Genomic DNA, 15856 nt, shown 5'->3' on the forward strand with positions numbered 1-15856 from the left:
AAGGAAGAAAACTCAGAAATTAATGTCTTAATTATAGAATTTCAAGCACTCTGGCACCAAGCTGAGTAGCAAAGGAGTTATTTTTCAGTAGCAGAGATTTATTAGAGCTCTATAGTAGCCAATAAGGACAACTGTCTACTTTGCCACATAAAAAGCTTTAGTGTATGAAGATTGGTCTCTTTCATATTACAGCTGTTATAAAATTCTGGGAGAGATTCAACCTGAGCGGCAATAAATATTCGTGTACAGCAAACTGAAGCAGATTGTCCTGGCAACCACACTTGGGTCTAATTTTAAAAAAAATCATTTGATAGAAAAGACTTTCCCTGGGTGCCTTTCGTTGTTCATTTTTGTTTGGAGCATCTATCACTGCCTTTGAAATGGCATGTTTGAGACACCATCACAATAGTCAGCCTTTGTTAAATTCAGTTTATGTCATTTAGCTAAGTGGTGAAAAAATCTGAATTGACTTCTAAAATAGTTTGCTGCCTAGTCCCAGTTAAAAAAAGGCATCTCTGGGTAGGTTGGCTGAGCATTGTTTTGCAATATTTCTGCCTTTATGTGAGAGGACCTCAACTTTCATCACTGCTAGTGATTTTGAACAAGTAATTTTTTACAAGTACAAGGGCATTTACTTGTTATGAATAACCATGCTAATATTTTGTATTTTAAGGTACAAGATTATTTGGTCTTTTGTTAATACCTCTATTGGAGAACCTCTGGGAGAGGTACTCTTTTTGAACCTTATTTCCTAATCTTTAGCATAGGGCCAGTGCCCCTCTCTGTTTTAGTAAGTGGGTTCAAAAATAATTGGAAAAGCAATATAAATGTCATAGAGCTCAGGCAAGACTTGCTATATAAAAAAAGTTTAAGGTAATTTCTAGAGTGTGGCTGCATGGAAAAAGTAGTGAACTTAGATCTATAAGACTTGGGTTCAAAGTTTAAGATTTATTAGCAGTGTGAATTTAAATAAACCATTCAACTTTACTGGGCTTAACTTACCTCATCTTTAAAATGGGAATACTAATATTTGAAGTATATTTTTCATAGACATGTATAGCAAATAAAATAAAGTATATAAAGTATTTTGTAGCCATAAAGTACTATACAAATGTGAAATATGATCATTATTAATGAACCCTAATGTATAGTAGGGGTAAAAAGATCTTGAAGGGGGAAAACCACATACTACCTTAAAGGAATAAGATAGGTCAAATGATACGTACAGCAGTAATTGACACAATTTGTTAAAATTTTAGTTTAATTATTTTTTTTTATATAGATTCATAAGTAAGACTGAGAGAAAAGGTATTTTTGGGCTCAGACTACCAGAATAGAATACAACTTCAATTAGTCACTGATTTCTAATTTGCTCTTCAGACAGACTGTAGTGCCCACACACACAAAACTTGTTCCATGTAATTAGCAAATGAAATTAAGAATGATATTCTTCTGTTCTCAAGGTTAAACCCATTTTCTATATCCTCTTCTTCTAGTTCTTATTTTCCCAGACTGATAATCATTTGTGCTGCTCTTTGTGGAATCCTCTCTAAGTCCCTCAAGCTTTTCAGGATCTGAAAGGAGAAAGAGAACCTGACTAGTACCAAAATGATTCTCAGAGTAGCAGTCTTAATTTTGTTTGCTAAAGAAAAGTGAAGGATATTTTACAAATGGCATTCTTGAGCCTGGCCAGATTCCTTCAAAGGAATAAGCAGGCCCACAAGAGTATAGTTTATACATTTTCTAGACATCCCTAAGCAATGTGCCTGTTCCTTACTTTCCTCAAATATCATGATTTGCTATTTCATTCCATATTAGCCATATGTAATGATGTTTACCCCTCTCACCAGATTTCCTTGATCAAAAGCTCTGAAATTCATCTGGTCATAGCCTCTTGTTATTCTTTTTAACCTGTGCCCTTCCCCACCTAAATCTATTCTTTGTTGTTCAGTTTAACCACAAGTCTCTCTATTCCTTAGGCCAGTCTTAGGCTATCACATCTGCTCAAGCTTCACTTTCTTATCTTCCCAATCTTGACCCTGTTCTCTATTCTTGAATCCTTTACCCTCTTGTCTGTTAATAATTCTGCCTCACCAAATTCCAGTTCCAAATAACTCCTAACCATTTGTTTCCTTTATTCCTAGTTCTGTACTATCGAATAGAGCTAGAAGAAGGCAACTAAGGGGACTAAGTCTACCATGAATTTATATTGTCTGACCTCAACTGGGCCCCTACTATAGCTAAGCAATCCTTTGGTTCGTTCCTGATTGATTTTTAATTCTACTATCTACAGCTATTCCAAACTTTCTCTTCTATCCTCAAATCTTCCCTCTCCCTCTTTTCTCTCTTTTTCTCTCTTTCCCTCTGCCCCACTCCTCAACCCTCTAAGCTATGGATCTTACTTCATACTCTTCTGAGAAAATAGAGACCATTTGATGAGAGGTCCCTGGCTGTTGCACATCAACTAACCAGATGGCCAGAAGCATTTCCTGCGACCCGAGCCACAGTGGATTTTGTTGCTAAGATACTTTTTTTTTTAAAATATAAACCCTTACCTTCCGTCTTGGAGCCAATACTGTGTATTGGCTCCAAGACGGAAGAGTTGTAAGGGCTAGGCAATGGGGGTCAAGTGACTTGCCCAGGGTCACACAGCTGGGAAGGGTCTGAGGCCAGATTTGAACCTAGGACCTCCCGTCTCTAGGCCTAGCTCTCAATCCACTGAGCTACCCAGCTGCCCCCTAAGATACTTTTAAAAGAAATTATTCCTCGCTTTGGATTGCCAGCATGTATTGATTCAGATAGAGGAAGTCATTTTACTGATTCTGTCCGAAATCAGATATATTCTTGCTTGGGGATAACTCCCAAATTTCATGTTCCATATCCTCCCCAGAGCTCAGGCCAAGTTGAAAGGATGAACAAAGAACTTAAAACTATGATTGGAAAATTATGCACGGAGACACATTTAAAATGGCCTGAAATCTGAAATCCTCCCTCTGGCCCTATTTTATCTTAGAAGCAGGCCTAGAGGAGACCTACACATCTCACTATTTGAGATGCTTTTTGGACATCTGCCTATACAGGCTTTCCCAATTCCTATTTCTAAAATTTCTAAAGTTCTTATTTCTATAGTCATTATAGTCATTTCCATAGTCATTATTATAATTTCTAAAATTCTGGTTTCTCTGACCATTATCATCATTTCTATTGTTATTATTTCTAAAGTTGCTGTTAAACTGTGTATTCCTTCCAATAATCTTGAGAAAGGTTCTACATTCTATCATTTTGTGGCCCTTCTCACAGAAGTGGCAGGTTACTGATTTATCCATGAATTCCTTCATGTAACAAGGGAATCACTTTAAAAGACTAATATATATTAATTTAAGGTCGCCAAGGAATCAGCTATGTAATTCCTAAATGAAAAATTCAAGTCAGCCGTCAGCCTTTTTTGGAGTTTAATTACAATAGGAGTAAGAAAGGAATTAGAGATAGAGAGAGAGAGAGAAAGGGGAGAGAAGGGAATAGGGCTTAAATACCCCTTATGTTTAGGCTGGGCCAAAAGGCCCAAGCCCTTAGATAGCTGGAGCAAAGAAAAGAGACCAGTCCCTATTACTCACGTGTCCAAAATGGAGAAACAGTCTCAGGGGCCCCACCTTCAGCTTCCTTCAGAGCAAGCCTTCTCAGAGCCCAGGAACCACACCGACCAAAACCTCCACCTCCCCTGTCTCCAAACCCTCCTATCTTTAAGGAAACCATCCAAGTTGCCTCCCCTCAGTCCTCACATCTACCAATCACTCTTCATCAATTTCCCTGTCAATGGAGGCTCTCGCTTAACCCAGGACCGCCCAGAGGTTTCTGGCTTTTGCACATGTCTGTTGAAGGTCATATTTTTCAAATGATTAAATCTTTACTCCTTTGCTACAGCCCTTTCTAAATCCTGTTAACTTGAGTATGGTAGGGATTGGAATAATTAAATTTTGATCTAGGCTGCAGCCCTTACTCAATCCTATTAGGACTGAATAGGGTGGAGATTTATTCCAAGTATCTCCATTGTATCAATTCTAAAATCAATCAAGACTCAAAGAAATTCCTGTTCTATGCTTAAGCATAGGTCAAAGTCCTTTCCATTGTTCAGCAAAGGGTTTCTGTCCTAAAGTAATCTTAAGAAGGGAAGAGAAGGAACCTCCCATGCCAATGGGGTTCCCATTCCAATAGACTATCAGTAAGAAATTTTCCAAGTATGAAATATCCCAATGGTGAAATTTCCAACATTTATAAGTCTAAGGAATTTTGAGGTTTACATTCAAAGGGGCTATGGTCTCTCCCTTATTTTTCAATTGTCTCTTTAACATTTCAGTTTCTTTCGTTAAGTCTTCCACTAATGTTTTGTGTTCCTCAGGTCTTTTTACATGACCTTTATAAACATAGGTTGCTACTCTTCTCAATTCTTCAAGGTCCATAGAGTCCCAATTAGGACAGCTAGTTTTAAAGTAGTCTGAACAACAATTCTCAACAAATTGCCTACATATTTGCCTAATGTCCCTTTCTCTGGATAAATCAAGGTCCATATATGTATTTCCTACATCAATAAGTCTGTCCATAAACTGGGAGGGTGTTTCATCAATTTCTTGTCAGGTTCTTTCAAATTTTGACCATTTTTAGGTCTATCTGAGCATGCTCTCATTGCTGTCAGTAATGCTTCTCTGGCCTGGTTTAGTTTTGTGTGATCTAGTTCAACATTGGGGTTCTAATGTGGATCTTCAGTTGGCCAATAATGTCCTCTTCTACCTTGTTTTTGATTAGCCAGAGAGAAAATATTATTTTTTCTCTTTTTGTTAAAAATATCTCTAACAAATTTTCAACATCCATCCAAATGGGGTCAAAAGTTCTGAATATGTTCTCTAATTTTTTTTATAATTAATATTGGTTCTTCCTCAAATGATGGAAGATCTTCCTTAAATTTATTTAAATCCTTAGGGCTAAAAGGTGTATGATGTCTTACAGATACCAAGTTTCCATTTTTATTAAAAGTGGGTACTTCCCTTAAAGGAAATAACCTATCTGAATTATTTGGTACTCCTGTTTCTGTTTCTAGGCTTCTTGCTCCATTCTCAATGGGGTAGGTATGATAAAGAGAAGAGTTGGGTACACTGAGGGAGAGGGTTTGTTGTTGTCCCATAGGGCCAGAAAGATCAGAGGTAGGAAGGATCTGGGAATTGAATTGGGCAGGGTAGGAAGGAGGGGCAAAGGAAGAAGGGTGAAAGGATACAGAGGTGTTAGGGTTGGAGGAATGAATAGGGTGTGAGGCATGGGTGGGGTGAGAACTTAGAGTGGAGGGTGTGGGATTGGATGAATGGGCAGGTTGTGAACTCAGAGTGGAGGGTGTGGGATCAGAAGCATGGGCAGTGGGAGGAGTGGGTTGGTTAGAAGCAGGGGGTTCTAAGGCTGAGTTGGCAGGGGGAGCAGTGGGTTGGCTAGGAGGGTTATTGTCCAGAGCAGGGTGGGACAGAGATTCTGATAATGTTCTTAACTCTCTTTTAATGCTTCTCATTAAAGTTATGATCTCCCCATGACGTCCCTCTATAAGTTCCTCTATAAGCTTCTGCCAAGTATTTAGTTCTACAATTTGTTGAATATTAGAGGGAGCAATTGGTTGGTTTGACTGAGAAAAGAGTTCTTCAAGGAGATCCAATATTATAGCTACAACAATCAAAAACTCAAGGGAAAGTAGTATGTTGATTATATTTTGCCATAAGTTTCATGGGATGAACCTTTTCAGAGAGACAAGGAATTCTGTATTTACAGGTTTGGTCATGGAGCTGATGAGCCAGCTGTTAAGTAAGTTGCAGACCAATGCTTGTACTAAAAAAAAAGAACAAAGTATTTACTGAAAAACTGATTGTTAACTAAGTTTTGAGCTGTAATTCCATATTCCTAAAGTAAACATGTGGGAAGCAGGGCAAGGCCAAAAGCTTTCCCAGTTTCCCTTAATCCTAATTTAGGCAGTTGTTCCCTAAAAGAAAGGATATTTAGAAACAGCTCTCCTTCTAGGACCTTAGGGCCCTGTTACTAAGATTTAAAACAGCTGTATTCTATTTAATTTAAGGAGAATCAAAATATTTTTTACTCACCCACTCTTGCAGCTGTGTTTTTGAAGCCAAGTTAGCGTGTTTTAAAAGACTGACTGATAGAGCAAGTAATAAAGAGAGAAAGGAAAAAGATTTCACAGAAATTTTTGAGGGTTTTCGTCACAACTTACATGGTCAGCCATAAACTGTTACAGTTAAAAGAGTGGTTGATATAAACTGTGACCACGAAAATATGGTTTCAAGACTTTGAATTGCCAAAACTGTAAAGACAATTTTTAGTGTCTTGATTTTATATTAAAAATAAAGTGGTCACCATGGGAAAATTCCCAAAATATGAAATACCCAAGTCAGCTGGGTTTTATGGAGATTTTAATTAATACAAATTAAGGAATTAATGAAAGGGAGAGAGTAAAAGGAAATAATGAGAAAAGGGCTAGGCCAGCCTAGGCTTAAACCGTAAGAGAGATCAGTCAGTCTTTTATCAACTCACCACAAGATTTTGTCCCAAGCAAGATTCTAGTGTTCAGAAAGACCTTCCAGTTTAGCTCAGGAAGCTGAACTAAGTTCAGCCACCAAGAGAGAGACCAGCCTCCAAATCAGCTCCAAAGCTGAATTCCCCTCAGAGGCCTTTCTGACCTCCTTTTAAAGAGAATTTTCTCCCATGTCACCTCCCCTAAGTTTCTATGTCTACCAATCATAGTAGACATTTTCCAAAGGACTGACCATTCTTAATTCACACCTGAGTAGACTAAAACTTTTGAGTAATTCACACCTCAGTAGACTAATCTTGTCCTTTGCAATTTTCCTAATTTATTTGATCTTCATAGGAACTTAGCACCCCTTTGTATTAGATCTAAAAATAGACCTAGCTTAAGGGTTCTTGCTTCACTTTAAGTATGGGTTGGGGACTTTTCATTGTTCAATCAGGAGTTTACAAGTTTATCTTCCCCTAAAGTATGCCGAAGTATGGGTGGAGTAAGTGTTAGAGTTCCCATCTACATTCCTGACCAAAGTCCCTTCATTGTTTTAAAATGGGGAAATGGTCCTAACCAAATGTTCTGAGGTAGAGTCTGAGAATTTTTAAGATTCACAAGTCTGAGAAATTTGAAGATTCAGTGTCACAATTCACCAAAAAAATGAGTATAACTTGGGTAGTGTGTTACTTTGAGAAAAAAAATCATAATTTCATGATATTTATAGTTTAAATAATAAAAATGTATAATTGTAATATATAACTGTATTTAATAAACCAAAAACTAATTGTTTAACTTACCTGCTTAGTGACTTCTTTGTTCATCTACAAGTCGGTTTCTTTTGTTGGTCTTGATATTATTTAACTTGTGTGGGATGAGGTGAACTAAGATAAGTGAGGGGGATGGGAAATTCTTTAACTAATCTGCCTTTTAGTGATTTTTTTTTGGCTGAATTTCATTGGCTAAATCTTCAATTGAAGGCTGGTATTTTGTATGTACACTTCAAGCCGAAGCAAGCACTACTAACTTCATTTGTCAATGTTTCTTTTGTTGGTTTTAACACTGAGAATAAGATCTCACAAAAGTACGTAGAGGGGAAAATTGTAAGTAAAGCCATTGATATATTTTTCAGGGTGCTAAAAGTGTCTGATAATCGGTTCCAGGCACTCCAAGTTTCTTGTTTGTAGTGGTACTCCTTTTGATTCTCCAAGTGGCACCTTTCCAGATTCTCGGAGTCGACAAACACCTTTAAGTTCAGTTAATTAATAGGAACAGAGAGATCTATAAAAAACATCAGGGTGTTGACTCAATTATCATCATTGAGCTGAGGAAAGTTTCCCAGATCTTTATCCTCAAGAAATATCTTTAATTTCTTCAAAGCATTCCACAAAGTGCTTAAGAACTTTGCCTCGGCTCAGCCATCTTACATTATTGTACATTAGCAGTCCACTGTAGGGTGGAAACAACCTCCAGTAAAAGTGCAGAAAATTCTCACTTGTGAAGGGGGTGATCAGCTATTAAATTAACTATTTTTGTAACAACTGACATTAAGTTGTTTAAGTCGGTGAATCCTGCCATGGCACATAAGGTCTAGTAATGGATAATACAATGAAAAGGCACAATTGGATGTCCAATAGCTTCCATAAACAATTTGACAAGTCCAACTTTTTTCCCCACCATGTTTGGTGCCCCATCTGTCACCACTGACACAACTTTAGAGATATCAGTGCTTAGGTCACAGAATGTTTGTATTCTAACATATTTTGTTTCCTGATGTACTTGTTGGCACTGATACTAACTTTATCGACTCTTCTCTCATTGTGAGACCATCAGAACATCGACCAATAATGGCCAACTGAGCATGTGATGTGACATCAGTAGTTTCATCAAGAGAGATCGAAAAATATTTACAATTACTTATTTCTCTCTTTAATTGATGTTGTATGTTTGTGTTCAGTCTCATTATTTGGTCTTTTATGCTATTTCTACTGAGTGGTAACTCAGATATTCTCTTAATAATTGCATCTTTATTCTGTACATCATGAAACAGAACTGCACATCTTAGGAGACTTTCTTTAATAAATTCTCCCTTACTGCTTTTCCATGCTGAGCTGTGGAGTGAGCAATGCTCAAACTTGCAGATGTTAAATTTGTAGAGCCTTTTACAAAGTTAAGGATGGAATTAGATTGATTCTTATAAAGGTGTAGCTGCCTGGACATGCATTCCTTCCTTTCATCCTCACTTTTTTTCAAGAGCTGGGAATGATTAGTTTAAAAATGTCTATTTATATTCCACGTTCTGCTTACTACCATTTCAGTACATAGAACACAAGATGATCTGCCATTTTTTTCTATAATGCCATACTTCTCAGTCCATGTCTCTTGAAAGGGTTGGCTACTGCTATTACCACTTCCTTTTCTTAACCTTTTTTTTTTAATTTTTATTTTTTGGGTTCTCCATCAGGGGGGCAGTGACAGAAGATAGAATTATAGATAGCCTGTTAGCCCTGCAGGCAATTAGGGGTTAACTAGCCTAACTGACCACAAGATGGCACATGTAACAGTCTTTTAGGAAAGGGCAGGATTAATAAGCAGAAATAGGGGTTAATAAAGATGCACAACAGTAATAATGGTGAAATGGAGTCTGCATTATGTTGCAAGATGGCGTTCCTTGTGTAAATTAAGATGGCTGCCGCAATTTCTAATGGTGGGAAATGGCACCCATTGCACAGGCCCTCGCCTCTCCCAGCCTTCCCCTCACTTATCTCAGTAATGATGGTCAATGACACCCCAGAACAGTAGATTGGATGAAGGTTGCTGTGGTTATGTGGCTGCTGGTAATGGCGATCACAGGGCCCCAGAGATGTGCCCCTGAGCATTCTGCTGCTCACTGCTCCACCAGCTGGAAGTGAGGTCAAAGATCCCATAACGGCCTAACTGGAAGTCCCAGAACTAGACGCTCTGTGCTGGGGTTCTGTCGTTTTGGCCTACAGACCTCTGGCACAGAGTGTCTACACTGCACTACAACAAGTGTTTTGTCCTCAGCTACTGCGCCTGGCCATGCAGGAGCGGAGGATGTAATGTGCTTCTGAGCATGCGGTTCCATACCTCTCTGTATGGGGCCTCGTACAGATGTGTATCATTGAAAATGGCTATGCGTGTCAGTGCTGACATGCATGTCATAGGCTTGCCATCACGGCTCTAGGTTAACTTAGAGCCTTGAGGAGATATGGTAGCTGCTCTTGGGATACCTTACTTACTGGTGAGAATCAGAGTTTGGAGTGTAGCTTCAGAGTCTATGTATGCTGCCCTTAGGAATCTCTCACTTGACCATCCCGCCCCCTCAAGCTATTGCTTTCTATTGCCACTCTTAGAGAAAGCTCTCTATGCTTTTTGCCTCTACTTATTCTTTCCTCATACTTTACACTCTATCCTCTGTAGTCTGACTTCTAGCCTTATAATTCACTGAAAACTACTTTCTCCAAAGTTACTAGTAATCAAATTGCCAAATTTAATAGGTAATTTTCATATTTATTTTCTTTTCTACATACTGAATCCCTTCTTTTTTTCCCCTGGATTTTCATGGCTTTGTCTCTACTGTTTCTCTTCTTACTTATATTAGTGCACTTTCTCAAATTACCTTTGCTGACTCACCATCCATATTATGCTCCTTAACAATGAATAATACTTCAAGACTCCATCATGGATACTGTTCTCTTCTCCCCCATTTGATGACATCATTAACTTTCATGTGTTTAATTATCATCTCTATGTAATAGACTTTTACATCTCAATATCCAGCTTCAGTCCCAGGATAATTTAGACTTAAAAAAACATGTTTTTAAAAAATTTTAACCCTTACTTTCTGTCTTGGAATCAAAACTATATATTGGTTCCAAGGCAGAAGAGTGGTAAGGGCTAGGCAATGGGGGTTAAGTGACTTGCCCAGGGTCAAACAGCTAGGAAGTGTCTGAGGTCAGATTTGAACCTAGGACCTCCTGTCTCTAGGCCTGGCTCTCAATCCACTGAGCTACCCAGCTGCCCCTTAGACATTCTAAACTGGACATATCACAACATATCAAACCATATATAAAATATAACTCATTATCTTCTCTCCCTCCAAAAAAAAACCCTTCTCTTTCAAACTTACCTATTTAGGTAAAAGGCAATACTATCCTTCTAGGTCCCTAGGTTCAAAGCTTCAGGTTCCTCACTCTCCCTCCCTTTCTATGTTCAGTCAGCCACTGCAAAATTTCCCCTTCTTCCTCCATACCATGTTTTGTAAATCTTGAAATATCTCAGACTTGTGAATGTTAAAAATTTCCCTATCGGGGAATTCTTAATTGGAACAAATTCCCTACTGAGAAATATTCCCCATTTTGATGTGAGAACTTGCCAGGATCAGAAATGGGAGGACCTCTACTCCAACCGTACTTAAGACTGCTTTGGGGGAGAAAACTCCTTGCTAAACAAAGAAAGTACTTGGATCCATGCTTATGGTGGGGCAAGGAGTTCTTTGAGCCAGGCCTGTTTTTAGAATTTATACAATGGGATGCTAGATACCTAAAAGGGTCAGGCAAGTTTTCTCTTGATGAGATTAGTTGACTCAGCTGTCTTTTCTCTCGTTCATACTTACTGAGGATCTTGGTCAACACAGTAGCATTTTTTCTGATTCAGACTTACTGAGGAGATTGGTCAACTTAGCAGGAATTTAGATGGGCAGTCCTTTGGAAAGCATCTACAGTGATTGGTAGATGTAGGGACTTAGGGGAGGTGACATGGGAGAAAAACCCATATATAAGAAAAAGCAGAATCTCTTGAGGATATGTCCTTTTGGAGGAGGGAAGATATCCTTTTGGCGAAATCCTTTTGGAGAATCTCTGATGAGGACCGCTTGGGAAGAATCTCTTGAGAGAGTCTCTGGAGAAGGGAGCTCTTGGAGGACAATCTCTAAGGAGGTCTCCCTGGAGTTCCTCTAAGGGGACTCTGTCCCTCTGGAGGCTCTGGAGAGAGGCCCTTTGGAACAGTCTCTGGCTGGAAGGCTCTCTGGTGAAGTCAGCTGAGATGGAGCTGGCCTGGTGTTACTAGAATCCTTGTTTAGTCAGACCTTGTGTTGAGTGTTAAAAACACTGACTGATTTCTCTCTTAAGACTCAGGTCTAGGCCATATTGGCTTGAGGCCCTTCATGCTTATTCCTTTCTTACTCTCTCTCTCTTTCTTTGATTTCTCATTGTATTGTTAATTAAAATCTCTATAAAACCCAATTGACTTGGGTATTTGAATAATTGGGAATATTTCCCTGGCAACCACCTTATATTTGATTTAAAACCCAAGACACTGTAGTGAAACATATTTCTGCGGTCAAAATTTACTCACCCTCTCTTATATCTATCACAATTTATATCTTCCACCATTTTAACTCACTACGGTTTAAGACCTCAACCAATTTAAATCTCACAGTTTCACACCTGACCCCTGACCCCTTCTCACCCAACCACCACCTTAGTTCAGGCCCTCATTACCTCTTGCCTGGATTATTGCAAAAGTGTTGTAATTGATCTCACTAAGCTCAGCTCCAAGTACAGTTCCTTATAGGTGTTAAATAAATGCTTGATTGACTGTTGCACAGGCAACAGAAATACAAATGCAAAGAATTCCATTTATTGTTTTAAAAAAAGCTGCTTAATATTATTTGTTGCTTGAGGTAGTCATTATGTTGTATGAGATTTGAAGGCTGCAGACATTGACAGTAGTGTTTAAATCCAAAGAGGGAAAAAAGCTTGCCATCCTTGTGATCCAGAGAGGGCCTAGATTCAGATCTGGATTCAAGTTTTTAGGTCTTTCATTTCACTGATCAGTGATACGAACTGTCTGGGCCAAAATTGCCTTATCTATAATGCAGGTTCTCACTAGATGATCTCTGGACTTCTCCATAGGTTTGAAATTTCAAGGGGTGTGGTTTGGCTTGTACCACTATTTGCCCAGGCAGGATCTCAGGGTCTGGATGTTGGTTTGAACTTGGGTTCCAAACCTGGGACAGCAGATGTGTGTGTTGGGGGATGTGGCTTACTCTTGGCTTGCTCTCCCCTCCTTGCTACAGCCTCTTACTGGCTCTCTTCCCCTCTCACCCCAGTGCCCCAGATGTTCTCTGCCTGCCTTTTGGGTTTTACTTTTCTTGAAAGTTGTTTCACTCATTGGTTCTTTCATTCCTGTATTCATTTTGTGGCAATATTTTAATCTTGGTCAGAGAGGATTCTTGTGGGGACACAGATCTTCCCTAGATTACTTTGCCATCTTGGCTCCACCCCCCAGAATCACTAGATGATCTCTAAGGACCCTTTCTAACATTTGATCCTAAAATAATATTCCAGGGAATTGTTTTTAATTATTTTTTACCTAGGCAGAAATATCACCAACATTAAAAATTCCAAAAATATGTACTAATAGGTATTTTGTTCAAGATACTGCCCTGGACCAGATACTCTGGAATTTTTTATTTATATGCCTTCCGGTGACTTAGCATCTAAAATTACATCTAAGATGACACTGACCATATAGATAGCATGTAAAAACAATGAGGTGACCTACAATAGTAATGGAATGAGAGTCACCCTACGAGCCAGGAAGGCCTGAGTTCATGTCCTACTTCTGATACATACCATATATGTGTTGAGGAAGCCACATTAAGATCGTAGCACCCCAGGCAGTTCTCTAAGACTAAATTGTAGAGTACTTATGAATCTGCTTTGGTAGAATGTGTTACGTATGAACACAACAATGAAATCACAGAACCGGACCAAAAAAAAAATCCTAATAAATTCAAAATCTTAGAATCTTAGAGTTGAGAGGAACCTCCCAATCTTCAGATTTCTCAGGATTCTAGGAAATTCTTGCTATGAGACAATATATTTTACTGGTATTTTAGCATTAGCTAATATTATATTTTATCAACAGGAATGTCTGTGTAACTTATATAAGAAGGATATCTGTTAGGGTCAGAGAGTAAAAGGGCACAATCACTGAAATCTATGCCTAAAGGAGAGGAAAAAGCACTCTCTCATTCTCCTTTTTTTTTACTTTCCTTTTATCTATCTATCTATCTATCTATTTATTAAAAAATTTATTTAGGATTTTTTTCCATGGCTACATGATTCATAATCCCCACTCTCTCCTTCCCCCTCCCAAAGTGGACAAGCAATTCCCCTGGGTAATATATGTGTCATTCTTCAAAACATATTTCTATGTTACTCATATTTGCAGTAAAGTGATCCTTTAACATCAAAACCCTAATCTCATCCTTATCACACCATATGATCAAGCATATATTTTTCCAGTGCATTTCTGGTTCCATAGTTCTTTTTCTGGATGGAAGAAACAATCTTAAAAAAAACAAAAATTAAAATTTCTAAAATGATGAATGAAATGAGATTTTACTTTTAGGAGTGAGTGTAAAAACTGAAATACATGATTTTAAAGAATCTGGATTGTGTCTGTGTGTGTGTGTGTGTGTGTGTACATGCATGTGTTTCTATGTATGTTTTTTTTTATGTATAAACTCTCCCCACTAGTGCAGCTCACAACTGTTTCTATGCCATAGTAGATATTCTTTATTAATTGATGTAGTTGAAAGCATTTTATCACTAGGTGGCCACGTCTCTTGATGGGCCTCTTGGAATTTAACTAAGGTATTAAAATAATTTAACTAACTTAGGTAATTGACCTAAAATTTTTTGTCATGCCTGTAGTTGGGTTTTCCAGCTTCATAGGAACTTCCAGACTTTATATTTTATTGGGATACAGCTTTTGAGATCCCTTTATGCTTGATTGGAGTTGGACTTTAGTTAGAAAGATGCCATAAACTTATCTGATAGTATCAAAATCAATAGAAATAGAGAAGTTCAGAAGAGTGGGTTGTGGAGGAAAGGTAAGGTAATCTCAACTCATCTATCGCGTATCCTGGCAAGCAGAAGCAGGCAGAGTATGTAGTTAAAGGAAGGAAGTAGTACTTTTGGAGAAAAGACCAAGGTTGCCTGGAGCTGGATAGAGGAAGAGAGTGAGATGTAACCTACAGATTGATCTCACACCCCTTGGGGTCAGTGTTTCTTGGGCTTATTCATGAGCCATAGGGCACTGTATGGAAACCACTGCCCTAGAGAACTCCAAAGAACCTCTATCTAAGAGACCTCTGGACCTCCAACACTTGCCCATTCAAGGCTGGAGCTGTCCAATGTACAACGCAAAATCCTTCTACCACTGTGGAGTCCCTGGGAGGGCAAGTGTGAATTCACTGGTCTCTCCTCTGCCAACAAATGTGTTTCATAAAGCAGGATTCAGAGGTGAAAAGGAATGCAAGTATAGAGTGAGCTGTATAGCTTTAAAACTGACCCAAGGCTACTATTGTTCTGTAGAATATCCAACCCCTTCCACTAAGGGCCTTAAAATGAAATGAAAATTAAAAGGATGCATTTTAGAAAGGCCAGTTATGCTTTCTACTTGTAGCAGATGCAGATGAGAAAGATGGGATTCTTGGCCATGTGACAAATCCACCAGGGAGGGCTCTAGGGATAAGTCTGTTTATGTGCTTTCTTGATGAATGTCCTTAAGGAGAATTCTTGTTCCATAGTGAACAGAGCTTTGATTCCATTAGAGTCAAATCAGCCAGGTTTGAATCTTAAGTTTAGCCCCTTACTACTTTGGTGACCTGGGCTAAGTCAGTAACCTCATTGACTTCAGATCCATCATCTGTAAAATGAGGGGGTAGAACTAGATAGATGGCTTTAGAGCTGTAATGCTATGATCTATAAATGTTCTTAGCTTCAGTTTTCTCATCTGTAAATTGGGAATCATAGTACTTAACTTCACAGGGTCGTCATGAAGATCAAATGAGGTAACAGATACAGGCTAACAGACTTTAAAACATTATGTAAATGTTAGCCATTAACATGTATTTGGTAAGTAGGAATTTTGAGGGACAAAGTTTTCTTTAGATTTCAGAAGGATCTTGGCACTGACAGAATGTGCATAATTATATTGGCTTTATTATAAAGGATAGGTACTGTCCTTACCCTACCTGTCTCATAGGTGCTCTGAAAGTATCTTAAATGGTTCACAAAATTGATTGGCCTTCATGGGATTTCTCATTTAGACCTCGTCATAGGATTCCTGCTTCTTTTGATTGTACTGTTTTAAGTCAAGTATTAAAGAAAGCTGTCACAGTAATCATTTATAAGTGCATTCAAATATATGTTTAGAAATAAAAGCTATTGGCTTCATTTCCTCCTTATCACATGTCGCTTT

At 38.4% G+C, this 15856-nt stretch overlaps 1 protein-coding gene across 1 annotated transcript in view; it reads left to right on the forward strand.

Moving 5' to 3' along the window:
* Window positions 1-15856, forward strand: part of PLEKHM3 (pleckstrin homology domain containing M3) — a 248881-nt gene that overhangs the window by 12618 nt on the left and 220407 nt on the right. The gene's annotated exons all lie outside the window — the stretch shown is intronic.

The sequence above is a fragment of the Monodelphis domestica genome, chromosome 8 (assembly GCF_027887165.1).
Source record: "Monodelphis domestica isolate mMonDom1 chromosome 8, mMonDom1.pri, whole genome shotgun sequence".
Classification (NCBI taxonomy): Eukaryota; Metazoa; Chordata; class Mammalia; order Didelphimorphia; family Didelphidae; genus Monodelphis; species Monodelphis domestica.